Raw genomic sequence first — 26,503 nt, 5'->3', positions numbered from 1 at the left:
GGTGGTGTTCCATGATGGGGTAGCTGGAGCAGTGAAGTGGTCTAGGTTGTCATAGATTTCATAGATCATCTTAATCTTGTGGTGGAAGAAGGTGCTGAGTCTGTTGCAGCGGTCTTGGGAGGGTGGTACATCTGTAGTTTCGCTGCAGGGTTTGGGAATTCCTTGCTGATGGAGTAGAGCTCTTTCGTGTTGTGTGCGTTGGTGAGGATTCTGTATTGGAGGGATTTCTCCCTTGTGGATTTGATTAGTTGGTGGTGTGCGGTGGTGGCTGCTTTGTAGGCAGCATGTGTTTATGGGGTTTTGTTGTTTCTCCATGTCTTTTCGAGTAGTCAGCAGGAGCGTCTGGATTCTTGGAGTGCAGGGATGAACCAGCTTGCTTTCTTGATGTGTCTTCCGGTGGCTTCCTTGAGGAGGGCGAGTGTGTCTGCGCAGTTCATGATCCAGCAGTGGAGGGTGCGTGCTGCGGTGTTTGTGTCTGATATAGTCGGTAGTGGGGTGCTGACGAGGGCAGAGGTGAGCTGGTCTTCAGTGATTTTGTTCCAGCTTCTTCGGGGGAGGTGGTGGGCGTGCTTGCAAACATTGTTTTTTTTAAGGAGATGTAAATGCAGTGGTGATTTGTCCAGAGGAGTTCCATGGTATGGCTGTAGGAGACACTGTTTCCTCCAGTGAAGATGTGGTCGAGTGTGTGTCCCGCTGTGGGTGTGGGGGCGGTGACTAGTTGTTTCAGTCCTATGTTGCCGAGGTCCTCTAAGAGGGAGGCGGTGTTTGAGTCCTCAAGGTTATCCAGGTGGAAGTTTAGGTCTCTGAGTAGGATGTAGTCTGTGGTTGCGAGGGCATGGGGTGCGATGAGGTCGGTGATGGCGTCGGTAAAGGTAGCACGGATGCCGGGCGGCCTGTAGATGAGGGTTCTGCAGAGGTTGGGGTTGGTCTGGATCTGGAAGAGGAGGTGCTCTATGAGGTTTGTTTTGTCGTGAGGGATGGTGGACATGCGGAGAGTGCTTTTGTAAAAACGGTGATGCCTCCTCCTGGACGGATGCGGCGGTCCTTCCGCAAGATCTTGTATCCGTCGGGAATGGCGGTGGCAATGTCGTGTGTAGAGTTGGCGCAGGTCTAGGTTTCCATGAGGAAGGCGATGTCGGCGAGTAGGTGTTCAGAAGGTCCCAGATCTCTATGGCATGCTTGTATAAGGAACGTACGTTGAGGAGGATGCAGTTGAGTGGTTTGTGAGCTGTGATGTCCGGTAGGCTGGGGGAAGCTGCTGGGTTATGCAGGTAGGTGAAGGTGTGGCAGCATCGTAGACAGGAGAGAGGGCTATGGGTCTTGGTCGGCATTGCGAACTGGCAGTTGTTGTTGCGTCCGGGTTTGAGATCATTGAGGGTGCTGGAGTTGTATCGGAGGCGGGTCAGAGGACCAGGGTCCCAGGCGCTAGTTACGGATGGGCGCATGTGGGCACAGATGGGCGCAGACGGGCTTGCCTTTGGAGCACCTTCGGCGCACCAGTGGCCACCATTAAGTAGGCATTGGGGGGAGGTCGGGTCAGCTGGAAGGCGGGAGCAGGAAGGACACACTGGAGGGGCCACAAGGCTAGCACCGGCGGGGTGAAAACGAGGGAAAAAAGAAGGAAAAAGTGAGAAGAGTAAAAAAGGAAAAAGACAAAAGTGTCAGAAGGGCAAAGAAGGAGAGAGAAAGAAAGAGAAGAAAAGGAAAGAGAAAAAGAGAGCACAAAGGAAAGAAGCAAGAGAGGCAGAGGCAGAACAGCAGAAGGGCAGAGTGCTCTCCCACTGGACCAACAGAGATGAGGTCAGGCAGGAGCCTGCAGGTGGAGGAGGGCCTCAAACACCCTTCAACTGTGAGCTCAGAGGGCAGCACTTAGTGGTGGAGCTGCGCGGGGGAGAGCAGTCACACTTACCAGGTCAGTAGGTGTGGTGGGTGAAAGATTTTGGCTTTGCTATTGCTTGTTTATTACAGCAAACTCCAAGAAATAGCGAAATGTTCTACCTAATTTCAAAACAGAAACGCAATCATACTTGTGACGAATATGGCATTTAATTCTATATCAAAGTGTTTTGCCCATTATTAGAGCAGTAAGTTATAAAACATTTTTGGTTCCTACAGTAGCCAGGTTATGTATCGCCATGGGCAGGGGTTAAAGGCTCCATGGAAGAGGCTCCTACTAATGAGAGAGGCTCAGAGTTTATTTGTTAATACTGTGTGCAGATGGGCATGGGACCTCACACAAGGAAGATGGCCTCCTCTGTCCCTAATCAGGAAGCAAAATGCTACCCTCTGTACTAGGGCCCAAGGTGTGAGGAAGCAATATGTCTGTCAATCAATCAATCAGAGCATTTGTAAAGCGCGCTACTCACCCGTGAGGGTCTCAAGGCACTGAGGGGAGGGTGCTGCTACTGCTCGAAAAGCCATGTCTTGAGTAGCCTCCTGAAGGTGAGTAGGTCCTGGGTCTGCCGTAGGAGGTTGGGAGGGAGTTCCAGGTTTTGGCGGCGAGGTGGGAGAACGATCTGCCGCTGGTGTTTGCTCTAGGGATGCGGGGTACGGTGGCGAGGGCGAGGTCGGCGGAGCAGAGCTGGCGGTTCGGGGTGTAGAAGGTGAGTCGGCTGTTGAGGTATGTCGGTCTGGTGTTTTGGAGTCCTTTGTGTGCGTGGGTGAGGAGCTTGAAGGTGGTCCTCTTGTTGATGGGAAGCCAGTGCAGGTCTTTTAGGTGGGGAGTGATGTGGCTGCGGCGAGGGATGTCGAGGATCAAGCGTGCAGAGGCGTTCTGTATGTGTTGTAGTCACTTCAGGAATTTTGCCGAGGCTCCTGCGTAGAGGGCATTGTCATAGTCTAGCCTGCTGCTGACGAGGGCCTGGGTGACCATTCTTCTTGTTTCGGTGGGGATTCACCTGTAGATCTTGCGGAGCATGCGGAGTGTGTTGAAGCAGAAGGACGAGACGGCGTTGACCTGCTTGGTTATGGAAAGTGTTGAGTCGAGGATGAAACCTAGGTTGCGTGCGTGGTCGGTGGGTGTTGGTGCTGCTCCTAGTGTGGTCGGCCACCAGGAGTCGTCCCATGCCGGTTGGAGCCGAGGATGAGGACCTCCGTCTTGTCCGTGTTCAACTTCAGTCGGCTGATTTTCATCCAGTCGGCGACGGCCTTCATTCCTTCGTGGAGGTTGGATTTGACGGTGATGGGGTTCTTGGTGAGGGAGAGGATCAGTTGAGTGTCGTCGGCGTAGGAGATTATGTTGAGGTCGTGTTGTCGGGCGACGTGTGCAAGCGGGGCCATTGAACAGTGTCGGGCTGAGGGAAGATCCCTGGGGTACGCCGCAGATGATCTCGGAGGCTTCGGATCGGAATGGGGGGAGGCGGACGCTCTGGGTTCTGCCGGAGAGGAAGGAGGTGGTCCATTCCAGAGCCTTGTCTCGGATCCCTACGGCGAGGAGGCGTGCGCGTAGTGTGCGGTGGCAGATGGTGTCGAAGGCGGTGCAGAGGTCCAGGAGGATGAGGGCCACGGTCTCACCGTTGTCCAGCAGGGTCCTGATGTCGTCAGTGGCAGCGATGAGGGCAGTCTCGGTGCTGTGGTTGCTATGGAACCCTGACTGGGAAGGGTCCAGGATTCTGTTTTTTTCGAGGTATCGGGTTAGCTGTTTGTTGACAATCTTCTCGATGACCTTGGCCGGGAACGGAAGCAGAGAGATGGGCCAGAAGTTCTTGATGTCTCTTGGGTCTGCCTTGGTTTTTTTGAGTAGGGCGTTGATCTCGGCGTGTTTACAGCTCTCTGGGAAGGTCGCGGTCTCGAGGGAAAGATTGATGACGTTGCGCAGATGGGGTGCGATGGAGCTGCTGGCTTTGTTGAAGATGTGGTGCGGGAATGGGTCTGACGGGGAGCCGGAGTGGATTGTGCTCATGGTGTTGATGGTGTCATCGATGCTCACGTTGGCCCAGGTTTGCAGGGGGTCGTGGTCGATGGTGTGCGGAGAGTCAGTTGTGTTGATGTCTGTTGGGGCTGTCTGGGTGTTGAAGCTGTCGTGGATGTCTGCTATCTTGTGGTGGAAAAAAGTGGCGAGGGAGTCGCACACGGCTTGTCACCTGAGAATTGGGCATGTGGCAGTCCTTTATATATTGTATCTTATCTAACATGGAATTTGCAGTGTCACCTTAGGAATGTTTTGGCACATTAGCAAATATACTAATAGGGTAAAAATACGTCAATATAGACTACATTATTTGGATTATGGTTGTTATTTGACCTTGAAAAAGGCACCTGTCTCAGACTGATGTCGCACTAGGGGTTATCGTCTGTGTAAATGACTGGAGGATCTGAGGTCAAAAGGATGTGACATATTTTCAGTTTATCAGGAGGATAAAGGCCACCATGTTTTACACCTAGGAAGACAGGCCTATGACAATATGGAGTCTTGGCCTGTGCAACATGGAGTCTGCATTTATGTGTTCAAGTACCTAAAACTAAAATTAAGAAGCCTAACAGCGTGGGATCAAAATAGACAAAATAATAGAATTATGCAGCTAAACATTCATAAGATTTATGACATTCCTGGAATAGTTTCTAAACTAAATAATCACTGTGAGAAATTGGGTGGTTGGTTGGCCAGGTTGTGAGCCCTTGTCAAGCAACTTCCACAGTTTCTTGCAGGAGGAACCACCAAAAAGTCACTAAATTAACCTGTGCTTAACCCTGGGTAGCTTGGCACAAAAAACAGTCAGGCTTAACTTAGAGGCAATGTGTAAAGTATTTATGCAGCACTTAAACAGTAATAAAGTGAAAACACTTCCCCAAACATCCGTCTCCTTATCCGTACCTGAATCTGATTGCACTCACGCGTGACGACGTTGGAAGGCGACGGGCACCAATCGACCTGCCCTCAGTGGACAGCAGCTCAAATCCACCGAGATCTGCCATGGAGAGTGGCTGCAGCCTACATGCCACACCAAGACCGGGGCCTCCAGTGATTCCTCAGCCCAGGAAACCGGAAGCAAGTCTTTCCTCTCACTGAGGATGCACAGGCAAAGCGCAGCTTGCCGCAGTGCCAAGCGGTGATATACCTGACCGGCAAAGTCCTAATCTGGCCTGCAGGACCTCCAAAAGGCGTGCGCAAGACACCGTCCGCCGGCCCCCCACAGTGGACATTGCGACCTGATACAGCTCGACTGCACTGGGCCGCGAGAGGGTAAGTGACCACGCAGATAAATAGCGCGCCGATGGCAATCCCTGATCCCCGGCGAGGCCCTACCTCCCCTATCACAGACAGTTTAAATCAACAAACCACTGGGTGCATGAAAGGAGCTGATCACCAGATGTGCTGCAGCCGGTTCCTAACCGGGGACGATCCCAGCTGAGCATCCAGTTGACCTCGGGGGGAAAATACCACACTGCCTGGGCACCAGGAAATAGCAATTTGCCCTCTTTACCTAAAGAGCTACCGTGAACCTGGGCCCAAAACAGTGAGCACCCACTGCACAACTGGTAGTGCACACCCCGGATAATTGTGTACCTACTGAACAATGAAGAAAAAGCACACACTTGCCCGCACCAAAGACTAAGGGTGATAAGGAGACCTAGTGACGCAGCCCCTTAGTACAATCCGTTGACGCCCCAAAGAACAGTGCAAGACCCTAGGGGTAGGAAACCAGAAAGGCTGCGTGCGACTGCTCTTCGCACAGGCAGGCAGCGGTGAGTACTACCACCTAAATTGACGCAGACATCTAAATCCTACGTCTACCTGGCACAACGGGAGAACAGGGTCAGCGCGTCACACATCAAATCAAATTTGATAATTACACCATACCAGGAGCTACCGGACCATGCGGCAACGTTCGTAGAAGAACACATTGCAACAGAAGACTATAAAGTGAAAACACAACAAAAGACAAATCTCCCACCAGTTTAGAAAAATAATGTAAATGTTAATGAATTATTTGACACAAAATCAACAAAAATCCATTCAGTAGAACTGGAGTTATGAATGTTTTAGTTGTCAGTCAAAACTAGCTCGAAAAAAATCAAAGCACCAACCACAGACATCTAGTTGTGTAAGACTGGGTCAAAGTAAAAAAATACGCCGACCGTAATAGAATGCGTTTCCCGATACAAGAAGTGGATTGGGACCGGTAAGCGCTTAACTTTGGATTTAGAAACAATTCTGAAAAAAAGTATCTGAGAAGTTAAAATTTAGCAAGGCAAGACTGCAGAGGTGTCCGTGGAGGGAGCACCATCATCAGATGTCCTTGGGTCAAAGCTGCGGTGAAGATTTGTAAGGTCAGACTTGGTTCCCAAAATGGAAGTCGAAAACCTCCAGTGGGACGAGGCAGAGGGTTATACCAGAAGGCAGTTCCACGAGGTTGGATACACCTTTGGTGAAGGACTGCTGAAAAGGATTTGCTTCTTCCGAGAAGAACGTAGTGGGAGAAGCGCAAGGTCAATCCGACCGGCAGTGCACCTCGGGCAAATAGGAGAGCAGGATGGTCCAGGTCTCCACCTGGTTCTCAGAGCAGTTTTTCACCCACATTTTTCGAAGTCCTCAGTTTTGAGATTTGGCCATTTGGGCACTTTTAGCACCGCAACCAAGTGTCCAGAACTGGTGGAACACCTCTTGGGGTGTCGGGCAGGGTCCAGGTGCGGGTTCAAGATGGTGGGGGCCTTTTATGTCCCTGTGGCTCTGAGCAGGAGGCCAGCAAACTGGCCCTTGGAGTCACTCTGGTAGTTCTGGGTGCAGATGAAGAAGTAGGGCTCAACAGCAGAGCTGGCCTCTGAGGGTTCAAGGTGGGCTCCAGACAGCAAAGCAGTCCTTCCAGGTTCATCAGCAGTCTGATAGAGTGCACAACAGCAGGCAACCCTCTTGAGAATCCTTCCTTAGGTCCAGTAGTGAACCTAAGAGTAGGTCTGAAGCTCCTGCTTTTATATCCTCTTGCCCTTCTTCTGCAAGGTGGGAGAAGCATCTAGAAAGGTTCTTTGAAGTGCATGGAATTTCCTGACTCCCCAGCTCTGGCTCTAAGCTGGCTGCAGTGACAATGCAGGGTCGTTAGGCCCTTTGTGTGAAGGTAGAGCACAGACTATCCAGTTGTAAGTGGGGTTGTGCTTAGTCCCCCCGCCCCATCCTGCCAGCAGATGGCTTATTGAGGCACTTTGAGGAATTAAAGAAATCTAACTGTCAGCTACACTCAGTCATGTGACCCAAGACAGGCTGCAGGCACAAAGGGCTACGTGCAGGGAAATGCCAGCTACCTAATTGTAATGAAAAATCTGACTTTACCATTAAAGAGGGTTTATCATTAAAATGTCATGGGTACCAAACATGGCATATCACCTGCTACCAATTGGAAATTATAGCTTAGTAAATGTAAAAAGGAATCCCCAATGTTAACCTATGAGAGGGGTAGGCCTCACAGTAGTGAAAAACAAATGTAGGAGTTTTTCAATACCAGGACATGTAAAACCTAAGAGTACATGTTCAACCTTTTAAATACACAGCACCCTTCCCTATGGGTTACCTAAGGCCTACCTTAAGAGGGTCATCTATGTAATAAAAGGGGGGTTTAAGACTTGGTAAGGGGGTTTAAATGCCAAGTGGACATGGCAGTTTGAAACAGAATTCAGGCTGCAATGGCAGGCCTGGGACATGTTTAAGAGTGCTACTTAAGTGGGTGGCACAATAATTGCTGCAGGCCCCCTGGTAGCATTTAATTTACAGGCCCTGAGTATATGGTATACCACTCTACAAGGGACTTATAGGGCCTACTGTGTTTCCTCCCTTACATTATCCTGCACGTAGTAGGCTGAGTTTGTTTTGCACACGTTACAAAAACACTCTCCCTTGCAACAAAATATACCAATTATGTATATGCCAATCAAACAATATTTAGGGGAGTGGGCGCAAGCACTTTAGCACTGGTTAGCAGTGGTAAAGTGCACAGAGTTCCAAGGCCAACAAAACTAATTTCAGCAAACATTGGAGGTAAGTAGGCAAGAAGTTTGTTGGAAGATCACCCTAAGGTGTTGCAGGGATTCTGCTTATGCACAGAACTATGCACTGGAAACCAGGACCTCAGTGAATTGTGGTGTACCAAAAACTCACCTCAGAACCCAGAACCCCTTATCCGACCAGCATCAGTGTCCCATTCGTTATCCAAGTTTTATCTCGGCGGTCCCAATGTATAGACAACCCAGAACAAGCGACTTAGGGGCATATGCATCAACCAAACAAATACCGATTCCTTAATTGCGAAAAATAAGGAATCGCCATTAAGGAATCGGTAATTGGCATGCATCAACAGATTCGGTAAAATTTAGCGATTCCTTAAAAATCGCTAAATTTACCGATTCCTTAATAGCGGGGCACGCAAACGGCCTCACTAGCAAATAGCGAGTTCGGTAATACCGATTTAGCTAATAGCGAGTTCGGTAATACCGAGTTAGCTATTACCGAATCGGTAATAGCGAAATCGCAAATTGCCGCGTCGCTCCGGGAACGTGCAGATGACATCACCAACCAGGAAATACTGCTGCCCCACCCACATAGCCTCGACAGAGGAGCAGACAGGAGCTGGGAAGAAAGACTGCCTGTGCAGAGTGAGGCCACACCGATTCTGCAAATCACATCAGACATCCATCATGGCGCAGGAAGTGCCATCCAGCGCAGAATCTGCACGCAAGCGCAAGAAGAAGTTTTCGGACAGGGAGCTGGAGTACCTCATCGAGGGAGTGTCCAGCAAACACGACCGCCTCTTTGGCAAGCTGTCCCTCAAGGTGCCTGAGACAGAGAAGCGGCGCATCTGGCTGCGCATCCGTGAGAGGGTCAATGCGGTTGGCGTCACTACCCGCAGCATCGACGACCTTAAAAAACGGTGGTATGACCTGCGGAAGCGCGCCAAAGAGAGGATTGCTGAGAGGCTCCGGGAGGCTAGCAGAACTGGAGGCGGCACATCTACTGCACCATCCAACACAGCCCTGGAGGACCTTGTGGAAGGGACGATAGAGCGGGAAGCCGTCGTGGGGGTGACCCAGATGGACACGTCCGGCGCAGCCACAAGTGCACAAGGTAAGATGCATGCCTGTGCCACACCCAGCATAGCGTAAATCCATACCCATGCCCCCAGCCCAATCTCACTGTGTCTGCAGCTCTGGCACAGACAGCTCCACACATGACACTAGTGCATCTTGGGAGTTGTAGTCTAGTCACCGGTACCGGTACTATTTTTTATGCGGTAAAATCTATCGAGAATAACTCAGTAAATATAAGAGGCAGAATCCGTGGTATTAGAGGTTTTAAAATGCTTTATTCCTGTACAAAGGAAGACAATTCGAATTGTGGGCCTTCTATTCCATCACCACGAAAGTTCAGGAAGGAAGGAACATATATTATTAACAGATAGGCAGTTTTATAGAAAACACATTACAGTAAAACAGATGCAAGAGGCGTAACAGCTGATAAAAGGTGCATACGTAACTAATAGAGGGCGTAATTTAATAAACGTCATCATATATGATGTCATAAGTGGGTGGATCCATAAAAGAATCCTGCAATGTCAGCAGAAATAGTTGGCAGAGATGCGCGCGCAGCCGCATGACGTGTGATTGACGTGCAACTAGAGGGAGAAGGGGACTTGACATTTAGCTCTACATGTGGAGACAGAAGTCTGGGGTTATGTCAACCTAATCCCAAATCATATCGAATATCCTATGTTTAAAGAACTGTGTTATCCAAAAAGAGAGGTCTCTTAGGATAGAATCTTATTCTATACTGACTATACTGACTGTTAGTGCGTGTACAAGCGTCTAAGTGTCTACACTAGATGCGAGGGGGTAGGAATATTCCATGGTAATGGGGCTATGAATTACTTGCATGAGGGCAGCGAGGCCTGGCCCTTTGCACGGGGCTGGAAGAATGTTTACCTAAACTACTAGACAGGAATGCATCGGATGAGGAACGAAGGAGATAATCTCGAAGGTGAAATACAGTTTTTGGCAGGCGACAGGCTGGATCAGGCTCCGTTAGCCGCGCAGGGAGTAAGACAAAGTTCATGGTCACAGATGCGGGCTCAGACTGGAGCTTTCAGAGGCAGAAGGCAGGAAAAGGCTTGATGACAGAATTCGGGCCTACTCGCCTGAATCTGTAAAATGTGGAAAGTGAACCATATAAAGTCGGTGGCCTTTCATACTTAGGAATGGAATATCTGACCCATCCATGGCGGATCTGAAAGAGGACATGTTGACGGTGGACGCACATATATTTGCGTCTTCAAAACTGGAGCAGGAGGGAACATACATGTACTTATAGCATGCACATGGAGCCGTTGGGGTCTACGATAGGGGACATAACTGATCACAAAATTCATATTTCCTCAGTGCATGTACAGGCGTAAATCCAATGAGCATACACCACATCAGTTGTACATGGATGGAGACTGTTCATTTGTTGGACCACAGAGGGACATTAATGGGTACAACACTATGTAGGTGTAATCATCCCACTAACCATGCACTGTTTCACACACAGATGCATCACCTGGGGACTCTGACGACAGCGACCAGCTGATCATTTCGGAGACACCCGTCGAGTCAGACCAGGAGACAGCGCAGGATGCGCACGCATCGCCAACACCTGCCACCCCACCAGCACCACCTCCACCAGCGCCACAATCAACGGCACCAGCACCAGTGCCACAAGCTAAGGCACCAGCACCTGCGCCACTAGCCAAGGCACCAGCTACAGCGCCACAAGCAACGGCACCAGCAAAACAGCCTGCAGCTAGTACAGCCACAATACCGCAGAGGCACAGGCACCAAGTTGCGCCCTTGCAGGAGATGGTAACACCCCCCCCCCCCGCAATTGGCACCCAGGCAGCGCATATCCACACCACCTGCTGCACCACCTGGAGGCTCAAGACACGCACGGCGTCACAGGGCCCGTCGCAGTTCCGTCTCCTCAGCAGACCAGGATGTCCCAACAACCTCTGCAATCGAGGAGAGGATGCTGCGTACACAGCGCCTGCAGGGACGACATGTGGCTAGCATTAGCTGCAATATCTTGCGCCTTGCGAGGGAGATGCGCGCCATGACTGCAGCAGTCACCGACATGGGCACGGCGGTCAGGGACATGGGCACGGCGGTCAGGGACCAGACCACTGCGGTTGCTGATGGCAATGCTCAGCTCAGGGAGGAGGTACGTGAGCTCACCCGTGCCATCAGGGAGGGCCATGAGTCCCCGAGGAGGAGTAACCGGCAGCTAATGTTGCGTTCCGCCGCCGCTACCAAGGCCATAACACGGCACAGCAACAGCACCGCTGTGTTGGCACGCCGCACAGTCTCCCTGCAGGTGGACCTTGGGCACTTCTGCGGGGATGTCGCTAAGTCACTGGGACACATCACCACTGCTGTGGAACAACTTCAGAGCAGCACATGCAGTGCTGCTGCATTGGGAGGGGATGACACAAGTGAGGCTGCCTCCAGTGTCAGCAGCGTGTCACTGGCAGAGGCCAGCACCAGGCGCCGCAGTTCACGTGCCTCCACGGGGACAGGCCGTGGTGAGGCATTGGATGCACCTGAGCGGAGGCTTGGGGTACGTGGCAAGCGCCACTAGGCAGTTGGACATGCTGCAGGACCATGGTGGGGCAACCATGGCCATCCAATTATTGTGTTTGCACAGGCCTGACTTTAAGGCACCTTTTATTTACATGAATGCAATCGGAGCATGATTTACAATGCTAGTTCTGTTGCACAATCCTCAGTGCTACTGTGCATTAAACAGTTGCACCCCAAACCAACTTGTAATGTCTCATTTTACCCAGGGTCAAAAATGATTTTGCATTATGTATGTCCGCCTCCTATGGCCCTCTGCTGTGTTTGGGATGTGTGCCTGTCGTCGTTGGGCGGGTGGTTGGTCAGCCCGGTGGTCGTCATCCCTGTCCACCTCCATGGGTATCCCCCTTCTGGTGGCAATGTTGTGCAGCATTGCACATACAGCAATTATCCGACAGCATGTTTCTGGTTGGTATAGCATGGCGCTGCCAGTCTTGTGGAGGATACGGAAGCGGCTCTTGAGAATCCCAAAAGTCCGCTCTATCACATTCCTCGTGCTGATGTGTGCAGCGTTGTAGCGATGTTCCTGCGGGGTTGCTGGATTTAGGTATGGGGTGAGTATGTATTCCCGCAGGGCGTAAGCACTGTCACCTAGAAGATAGAAGCATAGACTTAGCATTGGTGATGTACATACATGTGTGGTGTGGGGAAGCGTATTTCTACGTACCTAGCAGGAGTCCCTCTCCAAATTCTCCATTGATTAGTCGCCTGTGCATTCCACTGTTGCGGAAGATGTATGAGTCGTGTGTGCTCCCTGGGAATTGTGCCACTAGGTCCGTTATGATGTTGTTGGCATCGCACACAACCTGCACGTTGATCGAGTGGTATGACTTGCGGTTCCGGAATAGGTACTCATTTGCTGACGGAGGACATATGGGGATATGCGTGCAGTCGATGCATCCAATCACATGTGGGAATTGTGCCACCTGGTAGAAAGCCTGTTTGGTGCGGTCCAACTGCTGTGGGGTTGTGGGGAAGCTGATGTGTGTGTGGAGCATTGTCAGCATGGCATCTAGGAATTTCTTGAAGAAGCGTGACAGTGCGCTTTGCGAAACACCTCCGGCCACCGCAATTACCCCCTGGAAACTCCCTGAGGCCAGTAGGTGCAGGCTGCATAGGACCTGAACGTGCGCAGGGATAGCATTTGTCCGGTGTGTCTGGTGCTGCAGTAATGGTTCCAGGTCTGCAATCAGGCGCATGATCATAGCGCGATTGAGGCGATACTTCTGGTACACCTCGTCCTCATTCTGCCCGAGCAAGGTTATGCGCAGTCTGAAAACTCGCTCCTGGACCCTTCTCCTGCGCTGTCCTGCTGCATTGATCCGCATCCTCCTTGCAAGCACGTAGAGGGCAGCCATTTTGTGGGAGCCAACAGGGTCTCCTGGGCCACATTTAAGGGTTTAGTGATTGCCTCAATCATTTGCACATGTTGGGAAAAATTTTGCCTCATTTTTTTTTTTTTTGTAACTTTACCTCCAGGTTTTGATTCCCCTTATTTAGCTCTTGCAAAATAGCGATTTTTGGGATTTTCGTTATTAGCGAGTTTTGTTGCATTGGGGTGCGAATCGTTATTTGCTATTGGCACTTTCCGGGAGCTAATAGTGATTTCGGTAATTGCTAATTCGGTATATAGCGATTCGGTAAATTAGCATTTTGGGTATTAGCGATTCGGTATGTTCGAGGTGATTTATTTTGCGATTCGTTATTTGCTCAGGTTTTGGGTTGATGCATTGGGATTGGGTATTTTTAACGCAATACCGGGAGCTATTAACGATTCGGTATTTTACCGACTGGATTTTGGCTTGATGCATAAGGGTGTTAGTGTATTCTCAGGAATGGTGGGAATCAGAAATACCTGTTCGTAATTATTCTCATATCAGTCCACAACAGAATAAACAGAGACACTGTAAAGTTTAAAGAGTTTATTTTATAAACCTCGTGTCCTAAGATGCAGTACTTTGGCTAACATAAACAGACAAATGATTAAAATCAAAACCATCAGCATAGTTACAATACCATAGAAAATGAAAGGAGTAATCATAATAAAATGACAGTGGATGACAGCCACCTTCCTTTCGCTAGTAAACTAATATTATTATTAGACTAATAAAAGGTCTCTAGGCTTGAATGGGGAACCCCATACCGTAAAGATCAGCTTAGTGGAATCACATCACAGGATTAGCTAGACTCTGCTCCTGGGAAAGCTCTTCTTCCGAATGTGTCTAAAGCATGCAGCCTGCAATATTAAAAGCACTCGACTTTCAGGTATTTGCAGCTGCGTGCGTTTTATGGCTAAATAGTGGGCCGATCAACCTGAACCCAACAACATGCACCATCTAGCGACCCAGACTGTTTCTTTACACAATGTTCAGACCAAGGTCGCAGCTCACTGTTAGGGATGTGAACAACAGACGGTTCTCATGTGAAGCAAAGGCGAGCAAGCATTTCTTAATTAATAACATGTAACTACAGTGTCGTGTGCAAAAGCAGCAAAAGTGGCAAGATGGCTTTCTAACATCTAACGCGGTTGTGCTAACTTAGCATTGTACGTATATAAATAGCAGTCTTCACTACACCCCCCCTTGATCGGACCACTAACCAGTAGGGGCGCAATTCCAAGAACGCAGAGTTCAAGTTCGATATAACAGAAACAAGGGCACAAATTGTGAGTCCATATAAGGTAAGTAAAAAGTTCGAAGAAAAAAAGAGAAAGAAAAAAAAACATTTAAAGGAAAAAAATGATCGTTGATGGATTGTCAACGAGAAGGGGAAAAAAAATAAAAAGGCATCCCACAGGAATTTCGGAAGTTAATCCATCAAGGTATAAGCACAATAAGTTGCAACAGCTTCCAAGAGGAAATCATTGGAACGTTCTGCAAAATTATCTGCCATCCAATTAAGCAAGGGGAATGAACACACATGTTCCTCGACAACCAGAGCCTCTAGTACCATCAGAGGACAACTGGCGTGTTCTTCAAGATAACTTCTTGCCAAGAATTCAGCTGCAGCCGCTCCGATGTCCCAATTCCCTAGGACTCCATGTGCTGCTCCACAGGCCATAATCCTGACACCAGAACAGTCCAACTCATGAGCCACTAAGGGGCTCATTAGCCGATCATAATCCGGGGCGGGAGACACCGAGTTCGACAAGCACAAATCCAGAGCCCATTGGAACGGACACTCTAGGCAATGAAAGACAGGCTGTACGCAAGTAAAGTAAGGAAACCGGAAGGACAATCCATAGGCTATGCTTAAGGTTGCCAGTGGTAATGTTCCATAGTATTCAAGCATCCGGTTACGAAGATGGAGCAGCCGGGACATGCTGTCGTGTGACGCAAGTTGTGCATCCATAGCGTAGCACGCAGATCAACAAAAGTACCCTAGCTACGAGGGCGAGAATCAAAGGGAGACCTTCGAAGACGCTGGAAAAACATAGAATGAAAAAATGCCGGGATCACACCAAAAATAGTTTGAAAGGAGGTCACGAGGCCGGAGCCCACAATTTTGAAAAAATGTGCCAGGCCACTTGTTGACGAGGCATTAAAGATAGTCTGAATCAGGGCCTCAAAATGAAGTGGGAGATCAGTATTCAAAAGTGCTTTGTGCGCGTGTTTGCTACGTGAAGGACAAATGTTTTCCGGGATGAAGTCAACGCGACTTCATTTTGAGACAATAGAGCCCTTATTCTGCTCATCTTGTTGAACTCTGCTTTCAAGGTTGGAATGGAAGGCCAGATGGATACATCGAGCCGTCCATGCGGGGGTGGGAAAAGGACGTTATTACAGCAGACTACTCTCTGTGATACAGTCACTATATAGGGAATTCCCACTAACCTCCCACAGCAAGCTTCATTATATAATAGCAAATAACTACCGTTAGCAAGCAGCGTAAAAGATGGTGTTATAACTGGCACCGGGATCCCTTTGAGGACACAAGCTAAATTAGGAGCGTGCACATTACATGCACCATGCAATTGAATGTGCCGACACACCACAGAGTGATCTGGAGTGGAAGTGCACTCTTCACCTTTTAAGTAAACCTCTTTTCCGTCCCTCACGCATCTATACATGAATGGGAGTGACCAAACTTTGTGCAGGAAGGCAGTACCCAGTTTTTCATATCTACCAAGGGCATAATGTTTAATGCACGAACTGAACTTAAACAGGGGGAACGGTAATGTGATCAACCCGTGGATAAGCCACACAGCGGAGTTTAATTCGGCAACCGAGAAAGGTAAAGGTTCTAACTTTTCGATGTGCAGCAATGAGTATGTTGCATCTTTCATGGACATGAACTGTTGTTTCGCAGTTAAATTAAAAGGAAGGAACAAAGATGAAGTATTCATGTAATCCCAAGGGACTTTCTCAGCCTTTAACGTTTGCAATGTCCATGCAAACTGCATAATAGAACGCAATTGATTTTGACCATGATACAAAACAGACAAATCATCCTGCACAATGTCAACAACAGATGAAACAATATTATCTAATGTATAAATTCTGGAAGACAGGGTGTTAATGCTATTATCTATAAAAGCCAATACTTTCTCCATATTGGCTTGATCAATAGCTCGTAATCTTGATGCAGCTTCAATCTGTGATAGCTTCCAAACTTCGTTATAAACTGCATATACCCATCTTTTGGACCTGCCAACTGCAGGACCCTTAACAAAATCATTCAAATCTATTTTGTCGTTCAATTGTGCTAAATGAAGTTTAACAGATGCTAAAGTGGAATGTTGTAGCCAAGATTGGCATAACTTACCTACTGAGTAGGTAGTTACAGTGTGAGAGGACTCAAAACAGGGGTCTACACGAACTTGTGTATACCCCGGAGCCAAATCCAGAAACCGATGTTGACAGGAATCTGAGCTAGTTTGCCATATTAACCACCCTTCCGGATTTAATTTGGAAATATTGAAGGATGTGTTGGAAATGTATGACTGCAACGTAGCAAGGGACAGATCCGTATGATTATCCCAATTAGGATAAGCACCCAGACCCGGAGTGGAGGGAGAATTAAATTTTTTAGAAGTAGCCAATCCAAAACAGGTGGTCTGAAAAATTGACGAATTCAAAAATAACATGTGGTTCGGGATGAGGCAGGCACGATGCAAAGCTTCTGTTCCCTGGACCTGCCACGGATTAGAACCCCAAACCGATTTTAGATCGATAGTAGCTTTCCACAGATCATAACCTCCGATTGCCAACTCGTCCATAAAGGACTTGGAATACAATAATTTAGTCTAACTTTAGAAGTAGACTCAGCCGCAACCTTGAAGTAAAAGGAGGCCGGATTTGACACATTGAAGTCAGAAAAATATGTGAATTTGTCCACTAACGTGGAGGAGCTGCCCAGCCTAGGGGCTGGACAGTGTTCCCATTGCGTATAATTTACAACATTTCTAAACGTATTTGCTTTGTGTAGGAAATGCGTGCCATAATGTTGATAGCAGAATTGCTCATCATAATTAGCAGTATCTAAATACAAATCCTTAGCATCAAACGCAGCATAATATTTCAAATCAGAAAACAGTGCTTCTATAGCTTCAACATCCCAATCATCCGAGCGGATGTTTTGCTTAACTACATCACCCATAGAAACACGAAATACATTTGGCACATTGATTACTTCAGTGGGACCATGAATTTGAAATTTAACAGCATCCCAAGCGATCCCATCCATTACAGGCCAGGCAGTAATGTTCACAAAAGTCTGGTCCCTTTTCATGATATGTGATGAGGAGTGGGGGGCCAAAGTTCCATCAATTAGTCTAATTGTAGACCTTTCTTTCAGGTAGTGTCGATTTATAAGTCTAAAAAACACTACCACAAAGCCAAAGGACATAAACAGAAAAATACATATGAGCACCAGCCAAATGTAAATCCAAGGGGGGATTAAAAAATGTCTTTTAAACCAGGAAACAAAAATCGAAACTCTTGATGGGGCAATGGAAGTCATTGAATTAGTGTCAAAGGAGTAGCGCGACTGGGTAACTGTGGTGGATTGTAAAACAGGCAACGGGACATCCGCAGGATAAGCATACTCAATATCTTCAGGTAGACCACCAGCTGTTGGTGGCAACAAAGGACCAGTAACTGTATGCATCTCGACGGCAACATCAGGCAAGGTGGAAGCAGCCGGGGCCAAAACAGAATTTCTCAGCATCGCAGGGCAGGAAACCGCTGGAGTCATACTAAGAAGAATCGGCCACTCGTTGTAGCTTGACATTGTCAATAGAGATGTACCTGTTATCCTTGCAACCAGGAAGTGGAGGTAAAATGACTGTACGTATACCCTGTACTCCAAGCACTGGAACCGGTGCACGATAAGAGGGGCCGAACTCCTTCTTGTTCTCCACCTTCTCACGGATCAGGTCACCAACTCGAGGTAGCCAGCCGACTACCGGAATCTGAAGCGCAGCATCAGATGTGGAGGGCACGTGTTCCTTCGCTAGACTGTCTCTGGCTTCTTGTAGATTCTGCAATACAGCACAGTGATCATCTACGTCAAAGGGTGAGGCCGACGCCGCCATGTCTAGACCATCAAGGTCCGGGACAAACATTCGTATGCCAAAGAGCAGCATGTATGGGGTCCGCCCACCCAGAGACCTTCTAGGGAGATTGTTAAGTGCACGTTGTACGTCATACAAGTGGGCTAGCCAGTTCCAGCCAGTACCTAAAACCCTAGCTGTCAAAGATTGCTTTAAGTCACGGTTCATTCGCTCCACCACACTATTACCCTCAGGTTGGTATGGAGACGAAAATTTGACTTGGACCCCCAAATTTCTCATGGCTTCTTTGTACGCCTTAGAGGCGAATGCAGGGCCCTGATCAGAATGAACAACAAAGACACGCAAATCCTTGATGACAGTACGGGCATCAGCACTCCTTTGTGGCCATACCCACAGAAAACGTGTGCACGAATCCACTGCAACCAAGATGTATTTGTAGGCAGTATCAGAGGTGAATGGACCACAATGATCTAAATAAACACACCCCAGTGGTTTATTAGATATGTACAACTGAGTCTGTGGTGGGCGCGCCGCAGTTGAAGGTTTTATCTGCTGGCAAATGTCACAATTAAGAACATAAGCGCGAGCTTGTTTATATAAACCGCACCACCAGTAATGTTGTTGTAACAGAGATACAGTAGCTGCAACGCCGGCATGGGCAGACGCCATGCCCTCGTGAGCCGCTAATATCAAAGATGGTCTGCAGTCCGCGTTGGGAATCAATCTGTCACCAATGTCGTTAATCCTCACTAACGGGACGTTATCAGGACTTAAGCGATAATGGTAATGAGAAGGGAAACCTCTCTGATATTGTGTTCCCTTCTCTGTAGCAGCAATAGCTGCCAAGACGTCATCATCGATCTTACTTTGTGATCTTGTAACTGCTGCTACTAAGTATGTCGCCACTGCTGTTTTTGCTGCCTCGTCAGCTAGGCTGTTGCCGACAGCATGGACACCAACTCGTTGGTGACCAAGAGTGTGAATAACATTCACGAGAGGCAGATGTTCTTTAAGTTCTGCCACTCGAACCCAAAGCGTTTTCTGCTTAATTGTGCTACCTTTGGAATCACGGTAGTCATTTTGAGACCAAAAATGTAGATTGTCGTTGTAAGATTGAACAGAATAGAACGAGTCACTCACTATAAGTGCAGTGACTCGAGGATCAGCAAACTCCAGTGCAAGCACAAGAGCACGAAGCTCCGCCAACTGTGCGGTACAATCACCCAATGACTGCGTATGCACGACATCAGATTGGAATTCACCATTCACGAAAATACCGACCACAATTGCGCAGGCCGCTGAATAGGCATGCTTCGATCCAGTCGCCGGTTGCGCAGAACCGTCAGTGTAAATGACACAATGGTAATCCTCGAGCGGGCGCAAAGACAGAGGAGCTGGATGAACAAATTCATACTGTAAGAACTCCTGAGTCTGCAGAGCTGCGTCAAAGATATATGACGAAGGGTGATGTCAAGGAAGTGGCCCATTGTATCCACCGTGGATGCAAAGCCTTAGAATTTGGTACACTTGCTTTCGTCACCGCCTCAAGGGCAGGATATGGTGTGACCACCAACATGCGCTTTCCTTGCGATAGCGCTCGTTCTTTCAGAATCGCCATCTGCACTGCCGTCAAAACTTTCTCGACAGCGGAAAATCGCAGTTCAGCCGAAGTGTACAGGTGTGATTTGTAGGCAATAGGGACGGTGTCGCCCTCATTGAACATTAAGTACGTGAAACCCACTGCGCCTGGCACAATTCTTATGACCAGGTTAGTGTGGTTATCACGCGTCAGTAAATATTTTGAAGCAAGAAGGTCAGCTTGCAAAGATTGCAATATAGCTGAATGCTCCGGCAGCCAGCATGATTTGGAAAAAGTAGGTTTTACCAAGGCATAAAGCGACTTGATACGCTGGGCATAATCAGGAATGTACGTGCGACCGAAATTCAGAAAGCCCAGCAAATATTGTAATTTCTTCAGTGTCGTAGGAGCACGTAGGCATGCGCATTTCTCTAGGAAGTGCGGAGCCAATCCTCGACCTTCATTGTTGAGTTCGTATCCCAAAAACAACACTGTATATTCCGCAATGAGAGACTTTGCAAAGTTGAATTTGTAACCGAAGTCTGCAAACAAAACAATAATGCGATCAACGCGACACAGATGCGGCCATAACTCGTCGTCGGTGAGATAAATATCATCTACATGCGAGTACGCATCAGGGTCAATGCTCTCTAACAGAGAGACCACCCGAGCGGCAAAGACACCTGGGCTGTTCTTATAGCCCATCGGTAATCTTTTGAAATGTTTTTGTTTGCCGCCCAAGGTGAATGCTGTCCATTCACTACTATGAGAGGACAGGTTAAGGCTGTAAAAGCCGTTGAAAATGTCAAGTGTGGTTTTAAACCGTTTTCTCACAAGACTATCGACGAGAGCCGAACTGTGGGTATTCTGTACAGCGCATGTCCGGCAATGAGAGTTTAAATTCCGGTACTCCAAAACCAGGCAGTACGACCCATCAGGCTTCGTCACAGTGAATAAAGGATTATTCATTGGTGACACACATGTTTCAATTACACCTTGATATTCCAATTGTTCAAGGATAGCCGCGACGTGAGGTCTTGCTTCGCGACGCATGGGATATTGGGGTTGTGGCTGGGGCGTGGACCGCAACGGAATCACATGGCTGGGGGACAATTTATCCCAGCCTACCTGATTACGATACAAAGCAGGCGCAAGCACCAGAGCCCACTCCTTGGCGAACTTCTTAGCTTGGTCCTTTGGCACTGTGTGCGCAAAGGACGCGAGGATCATCTCCTCCCCTCTAGGAGCATCTAAAATGAAAGCTGGGGGCCAGTGTGCCTCTGCCAATAAAATATCATAGGAAGAGGTCAGATTATCCCAAAAAATCCCTTGAATCGTGCGTTGTATGTCACCTTCAATTAAAAGGACTATATTATACAGTCTGTCAGGGGGAGCCACTCTAGTGTCAGCAGTTTCTACAGTTATGAACGTATCAGTTGCTGTCGCCACCAGATATGGACGCAGTGCTTGTCGCACTACTGTAACTTCCGCCCCGCTGTCAAGCTGCGTTAGTGCCCATGTCAGGTTCTGAAGCTGCGTCCGCACTATCTGTGGCATATCTTGCTGTTAGCGCAGCAACTTTCTTCTTCTGAAACGGCGGTCGTTGACGTGCAGACTCATCCTGCTTGCCTTTGCCGTCAGTCTGACGGGGTTGCTCACGAACTTGGGCACCCCGTCCTTTCCCACGGTCTCCGCCACCGGATTGTGAAGCCGATGTTTCCTGTGAAGAATGAGGAGAACATTGGTCAGAAACCTGAAACCTATCAGGTGACTTAATACTAGATCGATCGCGCAGATCATATGTGCGTTCACTAGACGACTGTACGGGTGAGGCAGGACGAGACCCCTGTTTCTGTTGCTGCTTCCCCTGTTTCTTTGCTCGCCAATTTTGTTTAGGAAAATTAGGGCGTTCGTCTTTACTAGACGAGCTCACCTTAGTTTGCTGTACTATATCAGGAATTATCACAGTTGGTTTAACACCCAAGGCACTGCGGCCTATGGTCCTATAGGCTTCCGCAATTATTTTAGCGAACTCCTTAGGCCTGTCGAGTTCGTCCACGCGGTCCAGCTAATTAGCCACTTGGAACTGCATGGCATCGCCTTTGAGGTTGCCCATTACCATGGAAGCAACCACATCGAACACCCCGATAAGCCTCATTCCCAATTCAACAGCAGCCTCCGCTCCGTGATTCTCTTGAACACGTTTAATGACGGAGGGTAGTACAGACATAGATGGAGTGCCGAAGCACTTCGAGTAGGTCGCGGCAAAGACCTTGCCCCAATTTGCACAATCGGCCATATTTGGGACCCAAGTCTTTCGGCAAACTAATGGTGAGAATCCTGTGTTTCTCCACAGGAGAGGTATGCTGAAAAAACGCCTCCAGTTGGTCAAATTTCTCAGCAAGTCAATAAGGCAAATCATCCTTATGCTTGCCCATCACCGAATTAACCATAACAGGACTAATAACCACCGCGTGGTGGTCCGTTGGTTGTCCCGCAACAGCAGGGGCCCCCACCTGCACGTTGCGTGACACGTACTGCACTAAAGCACTATGAACTGTAATCAGGGCTTTGTGTAGTACCCGCAACTCAGCCACCGCCACCGTGAGATAGCGGGATGAGGCGTAAAGCCGGCCAGCACCGGCCATGTGGCCCCTGCAATCGACAACGGGCCCATTCTAGCCGGTGCAACCGCATGGGGAAGAGTGCCATTAAACCAAATGGTATGCTGCCAGGCAGAAATAGGAATTTCTTGTGTCCTATACGGCGTATAGACTGCAGGTAGCTGCGTGGGAGTAAAGGAATGAAACGTATCATCGTCTACATCCACCGCCGGAAAAGTCACCCAAGAGTAAAACAACTCATATGGGTAAGACGCATCAGCGCTCACCACAAAAATAACAGCCATCCCATCATCCGGCACCCCATACGTCGTCAAATGACGGCGCAGAGGTGCACGACTATGTGCGGCAATGTCAACCGCCATAAGGACACACCAAACAGTATCAACGATATCGACAGTAGCACTGGGGTTCAGAAAAAAACTTTTTAATGATCAAGCTTGAAAGAACCTATTAGTCGAGACACAGGTAGGTTAAACCCGTCACTCCCGTTTACCGGAAACAAGAGTGAGGGTGTTGTGGACTAATATAAGCACTACTAAGGCGTTTCAAATCAATAGACCAAACGTTAGGTGCGCCATGTTGCCCGGATTCTGCTTATGCACAGAACTATGCACAGGAAACCAGGACCTGAGTGAATTGTGGTGTACCAAAAACTCACCTCAGAAGTTGAACCCAGAACCCCTTATCCGACCAGCATCAGTGTCCCATTCGTTATCCGAGTTTTATCTCGGCGGTCCCAATGTATAGACAACCCAGAACAAGCGACTTAGTGTATTCTCAGGAATGGTGGGAATCAGAAATACCTGTTCGTAATTATTCTCATATCAGTCCACAACAAGAGTAAACAGAGACACGGTAAAGTTTAAAGATTTTTTTTTATAAACCTCGTGTCCTAAGATGCAGTACTTTGGCTAACATAAGCAGACAAATGATTAAAATCAAAACCATCAGCATAGTTACAATACCATAGAGAATTAAAGGAGTAATCATAATAAAATGACAGTGGATGACAGCCACCTTCCTTTCGCTAGTAAACTAATATTATCATTATTAGACTAATAAAAGGTATCTAGGCTTTAATGGGGAACCCCATACCGTAAAGATCAGCTTAGTGGAATCACATCACAGGATCAGCTAGACTCTGCTCCTGGGAAAGCTCTTCTTCCGAATGTGTCTAAAGCATGCAGCCTGCAATATTAAAAGCACTCGACTTTCAGGTATTTGCAGCTGCGTGCGTGTTATGGCTAAATAGTGGGCCGATCAACCTGAACCCAACAACATGCACCGTCTAGCGACCCAGACTGTTTCTTTACACAATGTTCAGACCAAGGTCGCAGCTCACTGTTAGGGATGTGAACAACAGACAGTTCTCATATGAAGCAAAGGCGAGCAAGCATTTCTTAATTAATAACAGGTAACTACAGTGTCATGTGCAAAAGCAGCAAAAGTGGCAAGATGGCTTTCTAACATCTAACGCGGTTGTGCTAACTTAGCATTGTACGTATATAAATAGCAGTCTTCACTACAAAGGCTGACAGGTCTAATAATCACTAAATTATCACTGAATGTGTTTTTGATTGATCTTGCTGATCAGACATAGTCAGTATACATTTACAGAATGAAGGCATATGCCAGAAACATACATTTGATGAATAGTAATTCATCACTTGTTACATGTCCAATAACACACGTCTTCAAACTGAAATAAAAAAGGGGTCTCTGCACTAGAAGACATGAAGGGACATTTACTAAGATTTTACGCTGTGTTTGCATCACAAACATGATGCAAATTGGCACAAAATCTTTTTTTCCAAGTTTACTTTCCAGCGCTAAACTTGTTTAGTGCTGGAATTAGTGTGAACGTAACACATAGAGCTGCTTTGCATTACTTAGCACCAAGGGGGCGTACCATGGGTGGAGCATGGGCACTCCCTTGCAACCACCCAAGGTTTCTGAATCTAAAACCTATTTGCTAAATAAAATAGATAGGGTTTATCACCAGGAAACTACACCCTTTTGAAATATGCGCAAGAAAGGAGAAATGCTTTAATTTGTCCTTCCTTTTCCGACTTTGTATGTGTGCTGCACTTTACAGAACACATACAAAGAGGGAATAGGGTTAAAGTCAGTGTATGCATAGTATTTTGTACTGCAAGTGTACCGTTCCAGTACAAAACCCATGCTAGACTCATGGAGACACCCTTGCACCATGGCTCAAAGATGTGTCCTTGGCGCACGGCACCTGATTGGAGCCCCTGGGCTTGGGAAAGGGGAGTAGAGTGCAATAATTCTATAAATATGCCACCCTCCTCCTCTTTCCTTTTCACACAACGCAGCATTTGCTGCTGCTGCACTGCGCTGCATGAGTAAATGGTACATCTGCCCCATGATCCTTGCAACAGGATGAGTAACCATAAGTACATATTGCTAATAATTTATTAGTCATTGGCACAAGAAAAATATTAGGTTGAACCTATTCACAGCATGTCTGGTTGCTTAGTTTGGAATTTTGTTGAGCCTCATCTACGTCCCTTTTTAGTCATGGCAGGTTTTACTCAAGCTTTGGTAGAGAGATGTTGAAAGCCAATGGCCTAACTGCAGTGACACCGGCAAGGAGTTGACTTTACTTGGTTTCCATCTGGTCTCCAGTAGGGTGGGAACTCTGTCATGAACTTGTCACACACTGGAACAGCTTTTTAATAATCTCTTCCTTTTTACCAGGCTGAACACTGGACTACAATTAAATGAGGGAATGACAGCACCTTTCGCTCAAATGCCGCTTAAACTTTATTTATTTATTTGGGTAGTTTGCATGGAACTCTACAGAACAGATCATTGCTCAACATATTCCAAACAGCAAAATCGACTAATGTTAAATTCCTTTTAATGTCACATGACATACAGTCCCTGGGATCCGACTCCATCATATATCGGCCCCCATTCCATCTTAGTTCAAGGAGGCCGCCATCTTCCTTAACTAAGCTCATGAATATCGTCATATTTTCTGTTTAATACAGAATCATTGTCATGTCTGCCTTTAAACGTAGATGTATCCAGACATTATCGTTCTAGGAACTGTGATAAAGTCAAGTTATTCAATAAATGACAGAGATGCAATATCTAAGGAGACATTCATTTGGGTCAAATATCCACACATACAGACATACATCAAAAATAATGTAGTCTGCATTGACGTCCTTTTGCCTTATATGTTCATGAAGAAACATCCGGGATGCATCTCTTGATGCACATATAATCTAGGTTAGACATTCCTAAACTTATGTCAGAAATTCCAATTTCTGAGGAGATTTGGAGTATAAGGACTGCCATTTGACCACTTATCAGGAGAGATCCTCCACCCAGAGTATCATCCGTGATCCTGCCAGAGATGGTCACACCTGCTGGAAGAACACTTCGCACTTTGCAGATAATACATCTCGCCTGACGGCTGAAGCTGATAGAGCCAAGTCCTGGAAGAAGGCCGACCTACTGCTACCTCAGTGGGTGTTTATCGTTTGTGGAAAACACTGTCTTCACGCATCCGCTGATAAAGACAGCCTTTGCTGCCAATAAGTCATGCAGTGCATCTCTTCTCCCTAAGAAAATCTAGCTTGCAAAGTTACTCTGCCATTCAAGCTCTCACAGTATAGTTCATAGAAGTAGGCTTTAGGATACTAGGTTCTAGATAACATTTTCCAATTACATTTTAATAATGTTGGAAATGTTCATTTTATTCTTGCTATTTTTAACATGTCTTGTTGCTTTTTTTATATTATTATGTTCAGTTGTTTTAGATGTACTAAGACACAGATTGTTCCTATAGTAATAAGTACTTTAAACGCAAAAGTGGTCATTCTTCTTAGCACAGTGTGTGTGATACTATGAATAACAAAATAAGTTTCTTGCTGTGTACACGGTGCCCCTGATTCCTTTATAGGACTGTTAGGAATACAAAAGCAATACTTTTATGTCAATTACACATTGAATAATGTTTTGCTGGGCTAAAATATTGTGTCATTCACATTAATCAATGGTGCATTGAACCAAGTTCATCTGTGTCACCTGTGGATGGGAAAGAACATCTTGTAGAGTTACATCAAAGTCGCAACTCAAGCAACAATCTATTAAAGTATAATTATAGAGCATTGATTAAGATATCCAGAACAGAAATGGGATAAAAAATAGCAAAGTTTAACA

The 26,503-nt window shown here is 47.4% G+C and overlaps 1 protein-coding gene across 1 annotated transcript in view; it reads left to right on the top strand.

Moving 5' to 3' along the window:
* LOC146863452 (coagulation factor XI-like) overlaps positions 1-26,503 on the top strand; it is a 350,494-nt gene that overhangs the window by 183,350 nt on the left and 140,641 nt on the right. The window lies entirely within an intron of this gene.

Source organism: Triturus cristatus, chromosome 2_2 (genome assembly GCF_964204655.1).
Source record: "Triturus cristatus chromosome 2_2, aTriCri1.1, whole genome shotgun sequence".
Classification (NCBI taxonomy): domain Eukaryota; kingdom Metazoa; phylum Chordata; class Amphibia; order Caudata; family Salamandridae; genus Triturus; species Triturus cristatus.
Note: the sequence above shows the minus strand (reverse complement) of the source record. Positions and strands in the feature narration are given on the sequence as shown.